This window comes from Elephas maximus, chromosome 21 (genome assembly GCF_024166365.1).
Source record: "Elephas maximus indicus isolate mEleMax1 chromosome 21, mEleMax1 primary haplotype, whole genome shotgun sequence".
NCBI classification, from domain to species: Eukaryota; Metazoa; Chordata; class Mammalia; order Proboscidea; family Elephantidae; genus Elephas; species Elephas maximus.
In genome coordinates, this window is record NC_064839.1 from 10,189,753 (window position 1) to 10,211,972 (window position 22,220).

Here is a 22,220-nt window from a genome sequence, read left to right on the forward strand (position 1 = left end):
TCAGAGAATGTTTTCTTCTGTGTTTAAACCTTTTCTTGAGTTCTTATAATAGTGGTCTCATATATTATTTGTCCTTTTGTGACTAATTTCACTCAGCATAATGCCTTCCAGATTCATCCATGTTGTGAGATGTTTTGAGGATTCATCACTGTTCTTTATTGTTGCATAGGATTTCATTGTGTGTATGTACCATAATTTGTTTATCCATTCGTCCATTGATGGGCACCTAGGTTGTTTCCATCTTTTTGCTATTGTGAACAATGCTGCAACGAACATAGGTGTACATATATTTATTAGTGTGACAGCTCTTATTTCTCTAGGATATATACCAAGGAGTGGGATTGCTGGATCATATGGTACTTCTATTTCTAGCTTTTTAAGGAAGCGCCAAATCGATTTCCAAAGTGGTTGTACCATTTGACATTCCCACCAGCAGTGTATAAGTGTTCTTGTGCCTCCACAGCCTCTCCAACATTTATTATTTTGTGTTTTTTGGATTAGTGCTAGCCTTGTTGGGGTGAGATGGTATTTCATTGTAGTTTTGGTTTGCATTTCTCCGATGGCTTATGTTCATGAGCATTTCCTCATGTATCTGTTAGCCACCTGAATGTCTTCTTTGGTTAAGTGTCTGTTCATATCCTTGGCGCATTTTTTAATTTTTCTTATCTGTTTTTTTTTTTTTTTACTGTACCTTAGATGAAGGTTTACAGAACAAACTAGCTTCTCATTAAACAGTTAGTACACATATTGTTTTTATGACATTGGTTGACAATCATGACATGTCAACACACTCCCTTCTCAAACTTGGGTTCCTATTACCAGCTTTCCTGTCCCCTTCTGCCTTCTAGTCCTTGCCCCTGGGCTGGTGTGCCCCTTTAGTCTCATTTTGTTTTATGGGCCCGTCTAATCTTTGGATGAAGGGTGAACCTCAAGAGTGACTTTATTACTGAGTTGAAAGGGTATCCTGGAGCCATACTCTTGGGGTTTCTTCAGCCTCTGTGAGGCCAGTAAGTCTGGTCTTTTTTTTTTTGAGTTGGAGTTTTTTCTACATTTTTCTCCAGCTCTGTCTAGGACTCCCCATTGTGATTCTTGTTAGAGCAGTCCGCAGTGGTAGCCAGGCACCATCTAGTTTGCTCTGGACTTAGTCTGGTGTGGTCCATTGTTCCTTTGGACTAATCTTTCACTTGTCTTTAGTTTTCTTCATTCTCCCTTACTTCTGAAGGGGTGAGACTAGTGAAGTATCTTAGATGGCTGCTTACAGGCTCTTAAGACCCAGACGTTACTCGCCAAAGTAGAATGTAGAACATTTTCTTTATAAACTATGTTACGGCAACTGAGTTAGATGTTTCCTAAGTCCATGGTCCCCACAGCCCTCAGCCCAGTAATTCTGTCCCTCAGGAAGTTTGAATGTGTTGTTGGAGCTTCCATGACCTTGCCTTGTACAAGTTGTGCTGGATTCCCCAGTACTGTGTACCACTTACCTATTATCTACTTAGTATTTTCTCAACCCCACCCCTCCCCTTCCTCCTAACCATCAAAGATTGTTTCTCTTTGTGTATTAACCTTTTCATGAGTTTTCATAGTAGTGGTCTCATACAATATTTGTCCTTTTGTGACTGACTTATTTCAGTCAGCATAATGCCCTCCAGGTTCATCCATCTTGTGAGATGCTTTGCAGGTTCATCACTGTTCTTTATCATTGCGTAGTACTCCATTGTGTATATGTACCGTAGTTTGTTTATCCATTCATCTCTTGATGGGCATCCAGGTTGTTTCCATCTTTTTACTATTGTGAGCAATGCTGCAGTGAACATGGGTGTGCATATGTCTATTCGTGTGATGGCTCTTATTTCTCTAGGATATATTCCTAAGAGTAGGACTGCTGGATCATATGGTATTTCTATTTCTAGCTTTCTAAGGAAGCAGCATATCATTTTCAAAAGTAGTTGTACCATTTTGCATTCCCACCAGTAGTGCAGAATAGTTCCAATCTCTTGGGAGTCTCTCCAACATTGTTATTTTCTGTTTTTTTTTTTTTTTTTTTATTTGTGCCATTAATGCTCTTATGAGATGATATCTCATTGTGGTTTTGATTTGCATTTCTGTAATAGCTAGTATCTTAGTCATCCAGTGCTGCTCTAACAGCAATACCACAAGTGGATGGCATTAATAAAGAGAATTTTATTGTCTCACAGCCTAAGAGGCTAGAAGTCCGAATTCAGGGCGACAGCTCCAGGGGAAGGATTTCTCTCTCTGTTGACTCTGGAGGAAGGCCCTTGCCATCAGTCTTCCCTTGGTCTGGGAGCATCTCAGTGCAGGAACCTCAGGTCCAAAGGACACACTCTGCTCCCATCTCTGCTTTCTTGGTGGTATGAATTCCCCAACTCTCTGCTTGCTTCGCTTTCCTTTTGTTTCTTGAGTGGTGTTACAATCCCACCCTAATCCTCTTTAGCACAAAATTACAATCACAGAATGGAGGACAACCACACAGTACTGGAATCATGGCTTAACCAAGTTACCACATATCTTTGTGGAGACACAATTCAGTCCACGTTGAATGTCTTCTTTGGTGAAGTTTCTGTTCATTTCCTTTGCTCATTTTTTAACTGGATTATTTGTCTTTTTGTTACAGAGACGTTGGATTTTCCTGTAAATTTTAGAGGTTAGAACTTTGTCTGATTTGTAAGAGGCAATTTTTTTCCCCCCAGCCTTTAGGTTCTCTTTTTACTCTTTTGGTGAAGTCTTTTGATGAGCGTAAGTGTTTAATTTTTAGAAGATCTCGGTTATCTGGCTAACCTTCTGGAGTTTGTGTGTTGTTAGTTACAGTTTGTATCCTGTTAATGCCATGTATTGGGGCTTCTAGCATTGATCCTATTTTTTTCTTCTATGACTTTTGTGGTTTTTAATTTTATATTTAAGCCTCTGACCCATTTTGAATTAATTTTTTTGTGTATAGTGTGAGGTATGGGTCCTGTTTAATTTTTTTTTTTTTGCAGATGGACATCCAGCTTCGCCAGCACCATTTGTTAAAAAGACCATCTCTTCCCCATTTTGATGGACTTTGGGCCCTTGTCAAAGATCAGGTGACCATAGGTGGATGGATTTACATCTGGGTTCTCAGTTCTGTTCCATTGGTAAATTTATCTGTCATTGTACCAGTACCAGGCTGTTTTGACTACTATAGCTGTATAGTAGGTTCTGTGGTCAAGTAGTGCGAGCCTGCCTACTTTATTCTTCTTCAATAATGCTTTATTTATCCAGGGCCTTTTCTTTTTCCATATAAAGTTAAATATTAGTTTTTCCATCTCTTTAAAGAATGCTGTTGGTATTTGGATAGGGATTGCATTGTGTTTGTAGATTGCTTTGGGTAGAATTGCCATTTTCACAATGTTGAGTCTACCTATCCATGAGCATGGTGTGTTTTTCCATTTATGTAGATCTCTTTTGGTTTCTTGCAGTAATGTTTTGTTGTTTCCTTTGTATAGGTCTTTTATATCCCTGATTAGATTTATTCCTAAGCATTTTATTTGGGGGGGGGGGGGCTCTGATAAGTGACATTATTTTTCTGGTTTTCTTTTGGTTGTTCTCTTTATTGGGGTATAGGAATCTGACTGATTTTTGTATGTTTATCTTGTATCCTTCTTCTCTGCTGAATCTTTCTATTAGTTCCAGTAGTTTTCTTTTGGAGCCTTTTGAGTTTTCTGTGTATAGTATCATATTATCTGCAAATAGAGACAGTTTAACTTCTTCAGTATGGTTACACCTCAACACAAAGAAAACAAAAATCCTCACAACAGGGCTGATAAGCAACATCATGATAAACAGAGAAAAGCTTGAAATTGTCAAGGATTCCATTTTACTTGGATCCACAATAAACACCCATGGAAGCAGCAGTCAAGAAATCAAAAGATGTATTGCATTGGGCAAATCTGCTGCAAAGGATCTCTTTAAAGTGTTGAAAAACAAAGATGTCACCTTGAAGACTAAGGTGTGCCTGACCCAAGCCATGGTATTTTCAGTCACATCATATGTATGTGAAAGCTGGACAATGAATAAGGAAGACTGAAGAAGAATTGACACCTTTGAATTGTGGTGTTGGCAAAGAATATTGAATATACCATGGACTGCCAAAAGAATGAACAAACCTGTCTTGGAAGAAGCACAACCAGAATGCTCCCTAGAAGCAAGGATGGGGAGACTGCGTCTTACATACTTTGGACATGTTTTCAGGAGGGATCAGTTCCTGGAGAAGGACATTATACTTGGTAAAATACGGGGTCAGCGATAAGGAGGAAGACCCTCCACAAGGTGGACTGATACAGTGGCTGCATCAATGTGCTCAAGCATAACAACGATTGTAAGGATGGTCCAGGACTGGGCAGTGTTTCGCTCTTTTGTCCATGGGGCCACTATGAAATGAAACTGCCTCGACACCACCTAACAACAATGAACAACAACTTCTTCATTACCAATCTGGATGCCCTTTATTTCTTTTTCTTGCCTTTGCCAATTTTTTAATTGGGTTATTTGTGTTTTTGTTGTTCAGGTTTTGCAGTATCTTATAGATTTTAGAGATTAGACCCAGAATGGATATGTTGTAGCCAAAATTTTTTTCCCAACCTGCATGTTCTCTTTTTACCCTTTTGGTGAAGTCTTCTGATGGGCATAAGTGTTTGATTTTTAGGAGCTCCCGGTTATGTAGTTTCTCTTCTGGTATTTGTGCATTGTTAGGTATGGTTTGTGTTCTGTTTATGCCATGTATTAGAGCTCCCAGCATTGTCCATATTTTTTTTTTTTATGATCTTATCGTTTTAGATTTTATATTTAGGTCTTAGATCCATTTTGAGTTTTCGTTACATGGTGTGAAGTATGGATCTTGTTTCATTTTTTACAGATGGATATCCAGTTATGCCAGCACTGTTTGTTAAAAAGTCTGTCTTTTCCCCATTTAACAGATTTTGGGCCTTTGTCAAGTATAAGCTGCTCATAGGTGGATGAATTTATGTCTGGATTCTCAATTCTGTTTCATTGGTCTATGTATGTGTTGTTGTACCACTACCAGGCTGTTTTCACTACTGTAGCAGTATAATATGTTCTAAAATCAGGTAGTATGAGGCCTCCCACTTTGTTCTTCTTCTTCAGTAATGCTTTACTTATCTGGAGTCTCTTCCCTTTCCGTATGAAATTTGTGATTTGTTTCTCCATCTCATTAAAAAATGTCATTGGAATTTAGATCAAGATTACATTGTATCTGTAGATCACTTTGGAGAGAATTGACATTTTCACAACGTTGAGCCTTCTTATCCATGAGCAAGGTATTTTTTTCCACTTATGTAGATCTCTTTTGTTTCTTGCAGTAGTGTCTTGTAGTTTTCTTTGTATAGGTCTTTTACGTCTCTGGTTAGATTTATTCCTAAGTATTTTATCTTCTTGGGGGCTATTGTAAGTGGTATTGATTTGGTGATTTCCTCTTTGAAATTCTTTTTGTTGATGTATAGGAATCCAATTGATTTTTAAATGTTTATCTTGTATCCTGATGCTTTGCTGAAATCTCCTATTAGTTTCAGTAGTTTTCTTGTGGGTTCTTCGGGGTTTTCTGTGTATAAGATCTTATCATCTGCAGATAGTGATACTTTTACGTCTTCTTTAAGGGTTTTGATGCCCTTTATTTCATTTTCTTACCTTATTGTTCTCGCTAGGACCTCCAGCACAATATTGAATAAGAGTGGTATTACGGCATCCTTGTCTGGTTCCCATTCTCAAGGGGAATGCTTTCAGGCTGTCTCCATTTACGGTGATGTTGGCTATTGGCTTTGTGTAAATGCCCTTTATTATGTTGAGGAATTTCCCTTCTATTCCTATTTTGCTGAGAGTTTTTATCATGAATTGGTGTTGGGCTTTGTCAAATGCCTTTTCTATATCAATTGATAAGATCACGTGGTTCTTATCTTTTGTTTTATTTATATGATGGATTACATTAATTGTTTTTCTAATGGTGAACCATCTCTGCATATTTGGTATCAATCCTACTTGGTCGTGGTGAATTATTTTTTTGATATGTTGTTGAATTCTATTGACTAGAATTTTGTTGAGGATTTTTGCATCTATATTCATGAGGGATATAAGCCTTTAATTTTCTTTTGGGTTTTTTACCTTAATAAGCACTTTCTTAACAGCATATTGGGGCAAATTTACAAGTCACAAACTGGCATAATTTGGCCTGAAGTCATAGTTTTTTTTGAATAGCAGGGTATTGTTAATTCTTTGAATTTGAATGCCTTTAGGCAAGCCATGCGTGCTTTAGTTTTCATGATCTCCATCCACTTTATTTTCTTACATCTAATCAATTTTACTTATTTACATTATCTGTCTGAACTGTATAGGAATTTTATTTTACGATTTCAAAAAGAATGCATTGGGGTGTTTCAGGAGTAATAGCAATAATAAAAGATCTGCTTACGTGCATTTCCATTTCCATTTTATAAAGTATGTTAAACTTTCTCGTTTGGTTTATAACCAGCTGTGAGATAAGAAGTTGACTGTTACGGATTGTATTCTGTCCCCCAAAATGTGCATCTACCTGGCTAGGCCATGCTTCCCAGTATTGTGTTGTTGTCCACCATTTTGTTATCTGATGTGATTATCCTATATGTTGTAAATCCAAACTTCTATGATGTTAATGAGGCAGGACTCAATCTACAGGATTCGACTGTATCTTGAGTCAGTTTCTTTTGAGATATAAAAGAGAGAAGTGAGCAGAGAGGAAGGGAGCCTCAAACCACCAAGAAAGAAGTCTTGGTGGTCCTCAGTTCTTCTGTAAGCTGCAGAGTCTCCGGGAAACACATTACTTCTTTACCGCCAAGCAAGAAGAGCCAGGAGTGGAGTGCATCCTTTGGACCTGGGGCCCCTGTGCTGAGAAGCTTCTAAATCCAGGGAAAGATTGATAACAAGGACCTTCCCTCAGAGCTGATAGAGACAGAAAGCCTTCCCCTGGAGTGGCACCTTGAATTTGGGCTTCTCCCAGAAAAACCCAGTGCCGTCGAGTCGATTTAACCTCCTAAAATGTGATTTGGGTAAATCTGCTTCAAAGAACCATTGAGCAAATCTGCTGCAAAGGATCTCTTTAAACTGTTGAAAAGTAAGGATGTCACCTTGAAGACTAAGGTGTGCCTGACCCAAGCCATGGTATATTCAGTCACTTTATATGCATCTGAAAGCTGGACAAGGAATAAGGAAGACCGAAGAAGAATTGATACCTTTGAATTGTAGTGTTGGCAAAGAATGTTGAATATACCATGGACTGCCAAAAGAATGAATAAGTCTGTCTTGGAAGAAGTACAACCAGAATGCTCCTTGGAAGCAAGGATAGTGAGACTAGTCTTACGTACTTTGGATGTGTTGTCAGGAGGGATCAGTCCCTGGAGAAGGATATCATGCTTGGTAAAGTACAGGGTCAGTGGAAAAGAGAAAGACCCTCAATGAGATGGATTGACACAGTGGCTGCAACAATGGACTGAAGCATAACAATAATTGTGAGTATGGAGAAGGACTGAGCAGTGTTTCGTTCTGTGGTACATAGTGTTGCTATGAGTTGGAGCCGACTCGACGGCACCTAACAACAACAACAGCAAACTGCGAGAGAATAAATTTCTGTTAGCTAAAGCCATCCACTTGTAGTAGTTCTGTTATAGCAGTAGATGGCTAAGACAGTTAGGGAAACTGAGGTTCACAGGGAAGGAGTGGTATGACCAATGTCACACAGCTACTGAAAAATAGAACACAAGTTCACTGTGCCCCTCTTGCCTGACCACTAAACAACATTACCTGTCAGTCTGGAGTTGCTGAAACCACGTTGCTATGGACAGATCAATCATTTATGGATAGATCAATCATGACCCAAAGGCAGCTGCTGATAATGCCCACCACACACTAATCATTGCCAATAATTGCGATCATCACTAATAAACTCTAGTAGAGTGTAGAGATGTCGCCCTGTGAGACCCAGGCTAAATGCAAACACCATTATGCTCAGCTACTATTTGCTGAGTAACTGGCCGTGCGTGTGTGCTGTGTGTGGTATGGCAAAGGCCCACAGGCAGATGTCTAGCCATCCAGGCACACTGCAGAGAGCAGGGATGTGGGAGAAAACACCTGCATTGGGGCCAGAGCTTGGATCTGTGGGCTTCAGGCTTCCCCGAGCAAGAGTTGTCCAAATGCCTCAACATGCTGAATGCCTCGACATGCCACTTCGGCTCTGCCATGTGTTTCCAAGTATGGTAGAGTCACATTGAGTCATATCATACATGCATTAAACTTACGCAGGCTTGAAATGTGCACACACACACACAGAGCAGCAGCAGCAGCAAAGACAGAGTGACAAACTTGGAAAAATTGCAATTTAAACAGTGTTGGTAGTTTCACTGAAATGGACAATTTGAACTTCAAATGTTTAAGTTCCTGCAGCAACATGGGAGTCTGAGCTGACACCAACACCCTGCCTTTTGCATATACCCAAAGAGCTGGGGGAGTCGGGGAACTCTTCACAGAGAAGGTGATGTTTGAGTATTGAGAGAGGGGGAAATGACATTCTTGCCAGAGGAAGCAGCATGGAAAAGGATCACAGAGAGAGCACCACATGGTTAGAGCACTAGTGGGTGGCCAGTGCTGGGTGGCGGAAGTGATCACTGCTTTGAATGTGATTGCTCCTGAACAAGGATTTCATACCGAAAAGAAAACAGGAAGCTTGCAGAACCTAGACCCCACTGGGGCGATGGTGACTCCACTGAGATGATGCAGAAGGTTTTAATAGTGCCTGTAAGTGGGCAAGGAGTCCTGGTGGCACAGTGGGTTAAGCGCTTGGCCGCTAACTGGAAGGTTGGCAGGTGAAACCCACCAGCCACTCTGTGGGAAAAAGATGTGGCAGTCTGCTTCTGAAAAAATTACAGCCTTGGAAACCCTGTGAAGCAGTTCTGTTCTCTCCTGTAGGGTCACTATGAGGCAGAACCAACTGGATGACAATGGGCTTTTGGTTTATACGTGAGGCAGAAATCCATGGGAGGTGCAAACAGTTAATACATTCAGTTGCTATCCAAAAGGTTGGAAGTTCAAGTCCGCTCAAAAGCACCTTGGAAGAAAAGCCTGGTGATCTACTTCTGAAAAATCAGGTATTGAAAACCCTGTGGAACATGGTTCTACTTTGACACATGAGATCAATTTTAAAAATGTTGGTAGTTTTACTGAGTTGGTTCTGACTAATGTTGTCTGTTACCTAGTGCTGCTATAACAAAAATACCGCAAGTAGATGGCTTTAACTAACAGTTTATTCTCTCACAGTTTAGGAGGCTAAAAGCTTGAATCTAGGTCACCAGCTCCAGGGGAAGACCTTCTTGCTTTATCAGCTCTGAGGAAACACCCAAAAAGGAAAAATGAAGAGAATTATTTGATTAAAAAAAAAAAAAACAGATATGATTGGGAGATGTTGAAAAGGACCACAGGTTGAAACAAAATCCAGTTAGTAAACCTGGTGGAATCAAGGATGCAGCTATGACAGCAGCCCTCATATTTCTTCTCCCTGACCAGCCAATTCCAGGGGTGACATTGAAGCTGGGCATCATTTCCAGGGCCTCAGATGAAGTTTTGTTTCAGCAGCAGACCTGCCTGTCCACTTGTATTTGCCTCAGTGTGGTCTCCTCAGCCAGTCTGAGTGCCACTGCAAACTCACCTGACCCACCTCCTCCCATACCCCACTCTGCAGTGGCCCGAGGGGAAGCAGGTAGATTGAGTTTACTCTAAGACTAGAACATGGCAGCCCACATTGGAACCAGCCACCAGAAAGAGCCTCGGTGCTGGGTACCAGTCTCTAACTGCATAATTTATCCACAGACTTTATGCCTGCTGATTCAGGTGTCAGGGATTTCAGGGAGAAATGATGATGTCAGTGCTTCCGAAAGATAACTTTCTTTCTCCTAACCAGTGAATTGTCAACTGTTTTACATTGGGTTTCCTCAAATGAAACCTGAGACAAAGATTTGAATACAAGTGTTTTCTTTCTTTCTTTGTTTTTGGAGGGGGTGACCAACAGGGAGAGAGGAATGGTGAGTGACTGTTATGGATTGAATTATGTCCCCCCAAAATGTGTGTCAGTGTGGCTAGGCCATGATTCCCAGTAATGTGTGCTTGTCCATCATTTTGTTATCTGATGTGATTATCATATATTTTGTACGTTTTAACTCTGTGTTGTCAATTAGGCAGGATTGGAGGTAGTTATGTTGATGAGGCAGAACACAATCTACAGGATTATGTTGTATCTTGAGTCAATCTCTTCTGAGTTATGAAAACGAGAAGTGAGCAGAGGGACATGGGGATCTCATACCACCAGGAAAGCAACACCAGGATCTGGGTGCATCCTTTGGACCCGAGGTTCCTATGCTGAGAAGCTCTTAGTCCAGGGGAAGATTGATGACAAAGGTCTTCCCCCAGAGCCAATAGAGAGAGAGAAGGGAGAGCCTTCCTCTGGAGCTGGAGCCCCAAATTCAGACTTCTAGCCTTCTAGACTGTGAGAGAATAAATTTCTTTGTTAAAGCCATCCACTTGTGGTATTTTCTGTTATAGCAGCACTAGATAACTAAGACAGTGACCCATGGATAAACTCTGGGAATGGTGAAAAACACACGTGCAGAATTATGTCAAAGGATAATCATTGGTTGAGGGGTGCCCCCTCCTCCCACCAAAAGAAAACAAAAAACCTATTGCCGACTAGTCAATTCCAACTCATTGGGATGCCATGTGTTTCAGAGTAGAACTACCCTCTGTAGGGTTTTCAACAGCAGTAATCTTACAAAAGGAGTTCTTGGGTGGCGCAGTTAAGTGCTCTGCTACTAACCAAAAGGTTGGTGGTTGGAATCCACCCAGAGGACTCTCAGAAGAAAAGCTTGGCGATCTACTTCTGAAAGATCACAGCCACTGAAAATCCTACAGAGTGCAGTTCTACTCTGTACACAGGGAGCTCGCCATGAGTCAGAAACCTTTTTTTTTTTTTTTTTAATTTTACAGATGTAGATCAGTAGGAAGGACCAGTCCCTGGAGAAGGACATCATCCTTGGTAAAGTAGAGGGGTCAGCGAAAAAGAGGAAGACCCTCAATGATATGGATTGACACAGTGGCTGCAAAAATGGGCTCAGATTGTGAGGATGGCATAGGACCGGGCAGTGTTTCGTTCTGTTGTACATAGGGTCACTATGAGTCGAAGGCATCTAACAACAACAACAACCGATCCCGTAGGCCTTTCTTCTGTGGTGCTGCTGGGTGGATTTGAACCACCAACCTTCTGGTTAGTAGTCAAGTGCTGACCATTTGCACCACCCAGCTGGGAGTGGCAATTTCCATCACTTCCTGGCTGCTACACACATGGTTCCAGAAAATGTCCTCAGGCACAGAGGGGCAGAGGCAGGCAGTTGGAAGTCAGCAGGCACACTGGGATGGTAAGATCTGAGGGATTCATCAGGGTATCTGCTACACTACTTTTCTGCAAGGACAAAGGAACACATCAAAAGTTAATTCCGCCCCTAGTTGCTATAGATAGAATGAGGAATAATAATGACTCTTTTTTACTGAGCACTTACTACATGCCGGGCACTTTACACACACTGTCTTACTGGACCCTTGCTACAGCCTTCCAAGACAGCCAGCATCATTATTCCTATTGTGTAAAGGGAGACATGGAAACACAGAGAAGTTCTATGACTTAGCAGGTGACGTAGCTGCCAGTACTGGAGCCGGTACTCCAATGCAGGCAGTCTGTCTCAGAGCCCACCTCGTAATTGCCGTGCTCTATGACATATCTGGAAGCCCTGGTAGCGTAGTGGTTAAGTGCTACGGCTGCTAACCAAAAGGTCAGCAGTTTGAATCTGCCAGGCACTCCTTGGAAACTCTATGGGGCAGTTCTACTCTGTCCTATGGGGTTGTTATGAGTCGGAATTGACTTGATGGCAGTGGGTTAGTCAGTAGTTTAGGGTTATGACATATCTAGCATCTTTTGAATTACTGAGGTCAGTGGGCTCCTCAAGTCCCAGCATGATTGACTTTCACCACTTGCCTGTCCCCGAGCTTGCTGCTCGCCTAATATCCCCTCCTGCAGGTGGTCAGTGTGGCCATGGGCATTCCTCGCTGCTTGCTGCGTTCTCTTGTCCTTGACTCCAGCGCAGCCAGGATCTTTGTACTACCCCCTTTGGTGATGCTCAGACTGAAGTCACAAAGCTCCACACATCACCTTGCCTCCTCGCTCAGCCCCACTGCAGTATGGACTCTGGTCTGCTGTGATTCATGCCCCTTCCTCCAGCCCACAGGGAGACACAAAGATTTTTCAAAAGGAAGTGCCCATATTTCAGATCTCTTGGAATGAGATGCCACTCGTGAACTTTCTGCCCTAATCGCATCTCCCTCAGATGGCTCGGCACCAATGTGACCTCCCTGGATGCTCCTGAGGGGCACATGAGCCAATCGATAGGTGACCCCACAGCGGAGGTGGAAAAGCTGGATTACTCTTGCCACGATGTGAACATTGAAGGACCTGTGGAGACATTTGGAACATAGAGAGGCCGCTGCAATAACAAAGCCCCGGCCCAAACCCCTAGAGCCCCCCCTTCCTGGATTCCTGCTAAACAGGCTGCTGATAACCACAAGTACTTTCATCCCTCAGCCACTTACGGTCACTGGCGACTCCCTCACGATTAAGCTTACAGGTTCCAAGCCAGGTGCGGGCACCTACTCATCTTCATAGAATGGAGAGAACGTGTAGCTACTTTAAGTTTTCCTCTTGTTTCTCAAAATAAGAATTTTCTAAGAAAGCTCTGAAACCCACGAGTGCATGAATCCTGTCTGTAGCTTCTCCTCTTCAGGACTCCTATCCTGACCTCCAAGCAGATCTAGCACCTCCTGCTTCTCTTCCTGGGTCATCTTCCTTCGTGCTTGTATTCAGTTGCCACACTCTCAGGGTGGGTGGAGGTCAACCACTGTCTCCATCCCCTGTTCCCTCCTTCCACCTTAACCAGAGGAGTCCTGAGGATCCTTTTCCTGCAGGATTCATCTTCCTCGGCCTCACTTCACTTCCTTCTTCCTGGGTTTCCTCACTTTATCCTGCCTGGTTCTGGTTGCTCCTCCCTTTCCTGGATCTTATTCTTCTCATTCCTTAAATATGCACACTTCCTCTCACCTTGCCACAGCTTCCAACACACACACCAAGGCCCTTGTACTCACCCCTCTAGTTGTCCCCAAAAAGTCTATAAGAAGAAGAGAAAAGAACAAGGACCGTGGAGTGAGGCAGAGTTGGGTTCTACCTCAGCTCTGCTCCTTGCTGACTGTGAGACCCAGGACAAGGTCCATCGCTGCTCTAAGAATTTGCTTCCTTATTCATAAACTGAAGGTATGTTATCTAACATAGTAGAGATTGAATGCCAGGGTCCCCAAACCAAAAGTAGCTTCCAGAGATGTTTCTGGTTACATGATAAAACATGATATTACAAAATAATTCCATTTGGATGTCTTAAAGTGGGCCCTGAGCTCCCCAGTCCATCAAAGCTCCAACATTCCATATAGCCTTATATTCTGCCTGCTTTGTTCAATTAAGTTAATGGATGGTCCCTGAAGGCATGAAATAATGAAATAAGAGAGCATATCTCACACAGAGTAGGGTTTCATATACTTCCCATTTCTAGCTGCCCTGTTGAGTTCTCTGACCCTTATATTTTTAAACACTGCCACTGGGAAGGTAATTCTCACCTGTTGTTTAGTTTTATGTCCAAATTATTCAAGGAGATATTTCCAATTATCTGCTCTACCTTCTTATCAATATGTACATGCATCAAATGGAGCCTATATTTTCTTCTTCCCTTCTTCCAAGCCCATGCCCAGTCCCTTCTCTATCACATTTGAGTTGATGAAGACCCCATTCTCCAAGTTAAAGTCCAAGGAATCATTCTTTTGTGCCTCTCTCTGCCAACATGTCATCAGCTTCTGCAAATTCTCCTCTCGGTTTGTCCTGAATCTGGGTACCCCTGCAGGCTTCTAGTCCCCTGAACCTAGTGCCCACAGCAGCCTCCTTACTGCCACACTGCCACACAGTCTAAGCCACCCTCCACCCATGATGGCTTCCTTCCCCGGCTTAACAAGCATCTGTCTTCTACACCTACTTCCAAATCCTCTGCCAGACATTTGAAGACTTTTAATCTTTCTTCCTATTTGATCTACTTGCTGTTATTTCTCACCACCCTCCAGAATGCTTACCCTTCATGTGTGAATCACTTCCTAAGTGTAAGAACTGGAGCAGTTCTTAGAGATGTCATCCCCCACTTTAGGAAAGGGTAGCTGGGGGTCCAGAGATGGTCCAAAGTCTGAAAGCAGAAATAGGTTTGTGTCCATCTCAGAAGAGACCACATTTATCCTTGCTACTTGGTTTTCGAGGAGCCTTGGTGGTGCAGTGGTTAAGTGCTTGGCTGCTAACCAAAAGACGGGCAGTTCAAATCACCAGCTGCTCTGTGGAAGAAAGCTGTGGCAGTCTGCTTCCGTAAAGAGAGAATTTCAGCCTTGGAAACTTATGGAGAAGTTCTATTCTGTACTGTAGGGTTGCTATGAGTCAGAATCAACTCGACAGCAATGGGCTTGGTTTTGGTTAACTTGGTCTTCGTCCCTCTAGTCCCCCACTCTTGTCTAGACAGCTTGCCCTCATCCCTTCTAAATCTAAACTACATAGGTCATTTCAGTTCCTACTTCCTTCAGAAAGTCTGCTCTTTACCTCATTGGACTTAACACATACTCCATCCCGTGTTCGAGCTCATTTCCCCCCACTCCGTATTTCGCTCACTCTGCTCCTACTTAACTAGCACATTTCTGCCACAGGGCCTTTGCGCTTTCAATTTCCGTTCCTCATCCCTCTTGCCTGGCCAGCCACTTTCCCTTATTTAGGTACCAGCTCAATGGCCAACCTCTTCTCCTTATTTAAAGATATCAGCTCAATGGACATCCTCTTCTCCTTATTTAAGTATCAGCTCAAATGTCTCTTCTTCATAGATGCCTACCCCAAGTAACCTCTGTAAATTCAGGCCTCATCTCTATCTCAGTGCCACCTTCTCTTGTCTCTATAGCACTCATCCCTATCTGTAATTATCCTGCCTGTTTCAGGTACTTGTTTATTGCCCATCTCCCTCTATTAATATGTACACTCCATACTCTACCTTTTCTCCCTGTCCCTTCAGGACCTAGCAGAGGGCCTGGTACATTGTGAGTGCTCCGTAAATGCCTACTGAATGAATTAATTAAAATTCAACAGCTTAATGTCGGAATTCTGAGCTCCTTGGCTGCTGGGTTTACTGGGAGCATTCAAAGGGGCCACAGCAGAGAGAACATCAATTACCTTTGGAGATTGCCATAGGGCTAAGCCCCACTGCAGGGCTGTTCCCAGGCCTCTGGTGCACCATCACTGTTCTCTGCTCCCAGCCTTCCCTTCCACGGGTACCCGGCTGGCCTCTTTGCTAGAGCATGCCTTGGCAGTCTTCTCCTGGCTGCAGTGTCTTTCTGAATGAACAAGCAATGGCAATGTGGCCAGCGTAGAAGTTTCTCTCTCTCAAATTCTTATTGGCACCTTGTCCTCCTGTTACATTGCCCTATGTGCTTTTGAGCCCCTGAGAGGAAGGGAGGGTCTAAACAAACGTGTCATTTGGACATCTAGCTCTGCACCCTAGTGGGACCCACTTGATGAACAGGCCTTGTGAATGGTGTTAGAGAAACACTTTCCTTGCAAACACAAAGCACAAGGACCCAGAGTTTTCAGCACTGAGTGAAAGACTGTAAAAATGACCACTGTCTCTGAGTTCTGGGTCCCCATGTGCCCCAGTTGCATTTTTACTCCTGGCAAATGCAGCATGTGAAATGCATCTAAAGATTTCCAAATACAGGCTGCCCTTCACGTTGCTGCTGCTGGAACAATCAGCAGCAGCCTAGACAGGTGAGACCATGTGTGTGTAGAAATCAGGGCTGTTTATATCTTGAGATATTTCAAAGTGATAAGTGTGTGGAAAATAAACTGGAAAGAGAAATTTGAAATAAATTTAGGTAGTGCTTTAGAAGAGAGGTCTCCTTTTGTCGTGAATGGGCTTTCTCCAGTGACCTGAGCCTGAAGGGTCAAGGGTGGATAAGGGTTTCAGGGTGAGATTCAGGTTCCGTGGTCCAGAATGGAAGACGTATTTCCCAACAGGAGCTTCGTTAGAGTGACTGCTCCTCATCTCCCCCAACTCTGCACCAGCTTTTATTCCCGATAAATTATTGCCTTGGATTTTTGTTTCTAGGAAGAGAAGGTATGTTAGATTTCTGGAAAGAAATCCATATCCTAGAAAAAAAATTAAGCCCATTAGCTATCAGAAGAATTACGTTATTTGAAATTAGGTTGGAACTTATCTCTGTGTTATTATTATTATCCTTTAAGTGAGCAGAAATACATATGATCTAAAAGAGGAATGTCTTTCTGATTCAGAGAACCCAGCTTAGGCTAGGTGTTTTGAAAAAGACATTATACAGGAGCCAGCATGATATAACCACGGTACTATAAAAAGTGCTTGCTATAAAAAAAAAACATTTTGAGTAAATGAGTGACTACATTGACGATGGAATAAATGGATTGAAATGTTGATAAATATATGCGCATATGAATAGTTATTTTCTCTAATGTTTTTGTACTCAAACAAAATCAGATTTTTGGCCTTCTGAAATTTACTAACTGATAAGTTTATATTTATTTTCTCTTCATACCTGTCTGTATGTTTAATATTTTAAGAGTTTTCTTTGATGTTATAATCCTTGTATTTTTTCAAAACTCTATTCATCTTCAGTGTACAACATTTTTTGCTCTCAAAGTTCTAGCTAGAGGTAGGTATCAAGAGAAGTTCTCATTTGTTTGTTTTTTTTTTTGAAGTAGAGAGTGTAGTCGAGTGATTGTTTTTAATTCTAGAATCCCAACCTGTTACTGTTGAGTCAATTCCGACACATAGCGACCCTTTAGGACAGCGTAGAACTGGCCCATAGAGTTTCTAAGGAGTGGTTTGTGGATTCAAACTGCCAACATTTTGGTTAGCAGCCCTAGCTCTTAACCACTGCACCACCAGGTCTTCAAGTCTAGAATCAGAGTCTCCAAATTTGAATCTCATTCTGCCTCCTAGAATTCAGCAAGTGTTTGTTGTTCTTATTGTTAGATTGATGAGGATTCATTAATTTAGTAGATAGTCTGAAATTTATTTTTCCCTATTTAATAACTTGTGATCTATAGGTTTCTGTTTAAAGGTGGTGGACTGAACTCTTGCACTCAGTCCTAAGTTACCCATCTCATCCACACAACTCCATGGCAGCAAAGGGAATATTCTTTAAAGATAACCTCCAACAACAAAGGTAACAGGAAAGGAGACTAGAGCAACACATTAGAATCTGACATCTAGACAGAGGAGAGCTGACTCCTGAGGGAGCAGTGAGAAGTTTGATAGGTCACAAAAGTATTAGGGTAAATATTTCATGCCTCTACAATGAAGGAGTCTTGCGGGGGGCACTAATGGGAATACTGTATTGTAATTTGGATCTATTCTAGAGCTTTTTATTGGAGGGAGCCCCCGTCAAGATGGGCTGATTTGTAAGTAGCAGAATAAACGGGCTTAACTAAAATTTCTAAGTCAGGACTATACTGCCTCCAGGACCTAAAAAAATAAAAAATAAAAAACCCTAAAAGATGTTGGGCCTGTTTTAATATTGTGGTGCTGAAAGGGCCAGTAGCTGTTTCTTGTTAGTGTCAGGGATGGAGTGGCCCTCAGTTTACCAGATCATTTATCAGGAATTTAACCAAGGTGTTGTTGTTATTGTTGTTGTTAGGTGCGGTTGAGTCGGTTCCGACTCATAGTGACTTTATGTACAATAGGACGAAGCACTGCCCAGTCCTCCACCATCCTCATAATGGTTGCTGTGTTTGAGCCCATTGTTGCAGCCACTGTGTCAATCCATCTCCTTAAAGATCTTCCTCTTTTTCACTGACCCTCTACTTTACCAAGCATGATGTCCTTCTCCAGGGACTGATCCTTCCTGATAACATGAGACAAAATGTCACCCTTCTCGCTTCTAAGGAGCACTCTGGCTGTACTTCTTCCAAGACAGATTTGTCCGTTCTAGGAGTCCATAGATTCAATATTCTTTGCCACCACCATAATTCAAAGGCTTTATTTTTTCTGCCTTATTCATTGTCCAGCTTTCACATGCATATGAGATGATTGAAAATACCATGGCTTGAGTCAAGCATATCTTAGTCCTCAAACTGACATCTTTGCTTTTTGAACCCTTCAAAGAGGCATTTTGCAGCAGATTTGCCCAGTGCAGTACATCATTTGATTTTTTTTGACTGCTGCTTCCATGGGTATTGATTATGGATCCAAGTAAAATGAAATCCTTGACTTCAATCTTTTCTCCGTTTATCATGCCATTGCTTCTTGGTCCAGTTCTGAGGATTTTTTTTTTCTTTATGTTGAGGTTGTAATCCAATACTGCAGGCTGTGGACTTTGGTCTTCATCAGTACCAAGGAGGTAGGCCTTGCATTATGGCAATGACCCATCTCCTCTGTGCTAGTTTCTTTTTCAGTATTTGAATGAATGTGTCAAATGAACGTCCTCTGAGGAGAATGTAATCAATGTAATATCATATCTTTGCTCCTGGAGAAAGTTGTAAATAGTTGAGATCTTGCCTGTTAAGAGTGTGCATGATAGCTAGGCTGTTGAGGCATTCCATGGATGGCCAGGTAAACCCACATCCTGTCTCTTTGGAGGAGAAGGCAAGTTGCTGTTGAAATAGGTACTGAACAGGCCATATTAACAAACTTATAATAGCAAAATATTTGTCAGTTGTCATTGGATGGAGTCAGTAACTGCAGTAACATTGGGAATGGGGGCCTTATGCGGCCTTTGTATTAAGGTTGTGGAATCCACTGTGAGGCACCATTTATTCTTTCCAGATTTAAAAACAGACCAAATTGGGCAGTTACTTGAAGAAGCACTGGGGGTAATTTTCCCTTCGCTAAATGGATCTTGCATGATGGGTTTCGATTCTTGAGGGCCCTGTTTTGATTTACATTGGTCTGTATAAAGTATTTTAACTTGGAGGAAGATCCATGAGGTCCCATTTTGTCAAGTCAATTTGTAAGTGCCAAAGACTTAATTTAGTTTCAATTTATTACTCATTGTATAAAAGCATACATGCCCACTATGGGATATTTTAGGGTAATGAGTGCTATGGCCATGCAAATTTAGGCAGGGCAATAGTTCTTGTGGTTAAGGCAAAGCATATCTGTTTCTTCCTTGTTTTACATTCAGTAGTTTTTATGTTTAAGTTTAGTGGGTTGCCAGTTTGAAATGTTCTCGGTGCTCTCACCAAGTGCTCTCACCAAGTGCTCAGTGAAATGGATGAAGTCGTCCCAGGACCAGCACAATATTGTCAAATCGAGAATGCTTTTTTGCTTTTGTATAGCCTGGAGCTCAGAATGATATTTATATATGTGTTTTTATAATTTTTATTGTGCTCTAAGTGAAAGTTTACAAATCAAGGCAGTCTCTCACACAAAAACCCACATACACCTTGCTACACACTCCCAATTACTCTCCCCCTAATTAGACAGCCTGCTCTCTCCCTCCACTCTCTCTTTTCGTGTCCATTTCGCCAGCTTCTAACCCCCTCCACACTCTCATCTCCCCTCCAGGCAGGAGATGCCAACATAGTCTCAAGTGTCCACCTGATCCAAGAAGCTCACTCCTCACCAGCCTCCCTCTCCAACCCCTTGTCCAGTCCAATCCATGTCTGAAGAGTTGGCTTCGGGAATGGTTCCTGTCCTGGGCCAACAGAGGGTCTGGGGGCCATAACCACCGGGGTTCTTCTAGTCTCAGTCAGACCATTAAGTCTGGTCTTTTTATGAGAATTTGGGGTCTGCATCTCACTGCTCTCCTGCTCCCTCAGGGGTCCTCTGTTGTGTTCACTGTCAGGGCAGTCATCGGTTGTAGCCAGGCACCATCTAGTTCTTCTGGTCTCAGAACGATGTAGTCTCTGGTTCATGTGGCTCTTTCTGTCTCTTGGGCTCATAATCGCCTTGTGTCCTTAGTGTTCTTCATTCTCCTTTGATCCAGGTGGGTTGAGACCAATGGATGCATCTTAGATGGCTGCTTGCTAACGTTTAAGACCCCAGACGCCACTCTTCAAAGTGGGATGCAGAATGTTTTCTTAATAGAATTTATTTTGCCAATTGACTTAGATGTCCCCTGAAACCATGGTCCCCAGGCCCGTGCCCCTGCTACACTGGCCTTTGAAGCGTTCAGTTTATTCAGGAAACATCATTGGTTTTGGTTTAGTCCAATTGTGCTGACCTCCCCTGTATTGTGTGCTGTCTTTCCCTTCACCTAAAGTAGTTCTTATCTACTATCTAATTAGTGAATGCCCCTCTCCCACCCTCCCTCCCTGCCCCCTCTTGTGCCCACAAAAAATGTTTTCTTTTCAGTTTAAACTATTTCTCAAGTTCTTGTAATAGTGGTCTTATACAATATTTGTCCTTTTGCAGCTGACTCATTTCACTCAGCATGCCTTCTAGGTTCCTCCATGTTATGAAATGTTTCACAGATTCTTCACTGTTCTTTATCGATGCATAGTATTCCATTGTGTGAATATACCACAATTTATTTATCCATTCATCCGTTGATGGGTACCTTGGTTGCTTCCATCTTTTTGCTATTGTAAACAGTGCTGCAATAAACATGGGTGTGCATATATCTGTTCGTGTAAAGACTCTTATTTCTCTAGGATATATTCCAAGGAGTGGGATTGCTGGATGGTATGGTAGTTCTATTTCTAGCTTTTTAAGGAAGCACCAAATCGATTTCCAAAGTGGTTGTACCATTTGACATTCCGGCCTCTCCAATCTCTCCACAGCCTCTCCAACATTTATTATTTTGTGTTTTTTGGATTAATGCCAGCCTTGTTGAAGTGAGATGAAATCTCATTGTAGTTTTGATCTGCATTTCTCTAATGGCTAATGATCATGAACATTTCCTCATATATCTGTTAGCTACCTGAATATCTTCTTTAGTAAAATGTCTATTCCTATCTTTTGCCCATTTTTTAATTGTGTTATTTGTCTTTTTGCAGTTGAGTTTTTGCAGTATCATGTAGATTTTAGAGATCAGGTGCTGATCAGAAATGTCATAGCTAAAAACTTTTTCCCAGTCTGTCGGTAGTCTTTTTACTCTTTTGGTGAAGTCTTTGGATGAGCATAGGTGTTTGATTTTTGGGAGCGCCCAGTTATCTAGTTTTTCTTCTACGTTCTTTATAATGTTTCGTATACTGTTTATACCATGTATTAGGGCTCCTAACGTTGTCCCTATTGTTAATGTTGTCCCTATTTTTTTCTTCCATGATCTTTATCGTTTTAGATTTTATATTTAGGCCTTTGATCCATTTTGAGTTGGTTTTTGTACATGGAGTGAGGTGTGGGTCTTGTTTCATTATTTTGCAGATGGATATCCAGTTATGCCAGCACCATTTATTAAAAAGACTCTCTTTTCCCCATTTAACTGTTTTGGGGCCTTTGTCAAATATCAACTGCTCATATGTGGATGGATTTATGTCTGGATTCTCAGTTCTATTCCATTGGTCCATGTATCTGTTGTTGTACCAGTACCAGGCTGTTTTGACTACTGTGGTGGTATAATAGGTTCTAAAATCAGGTAAAGTAAGGCCTCCCACTTTGTTCTTCTTTTTCAGTAATGCCTTATTTATCTGGGGCCTCTTTCCCTTCCATATGAAGTTGGTGATTGGTTTCTCCATCTCATTAAAGAATGTCGTTCGGATTTGGATTGGAATTGCATTAAATGTGTAGATTGCTTTTGGTAGAATAGACATTTTTATAATGTTAAGTCTTCCTATCCATGAGCAAGGTATGTTCTTCTACTTATGTAAGTCTCTTTTGGTTTCTTGCAGAAGTGTACTGTAGTTTTCTTTGTATAAGTCTTTTACATCTCTGGTAAGATTTATTCCTAAGTATTTTATCTTCTTGGGGGCTGCTGTAAATGGCATTGATTTGGTGATTTCCTCTTTGATGTTCTTTTTGTTGGTGTAGAGGAATCCAACTGATTTTTGTATGTTTATCTTGTATCCTGATGCTCTG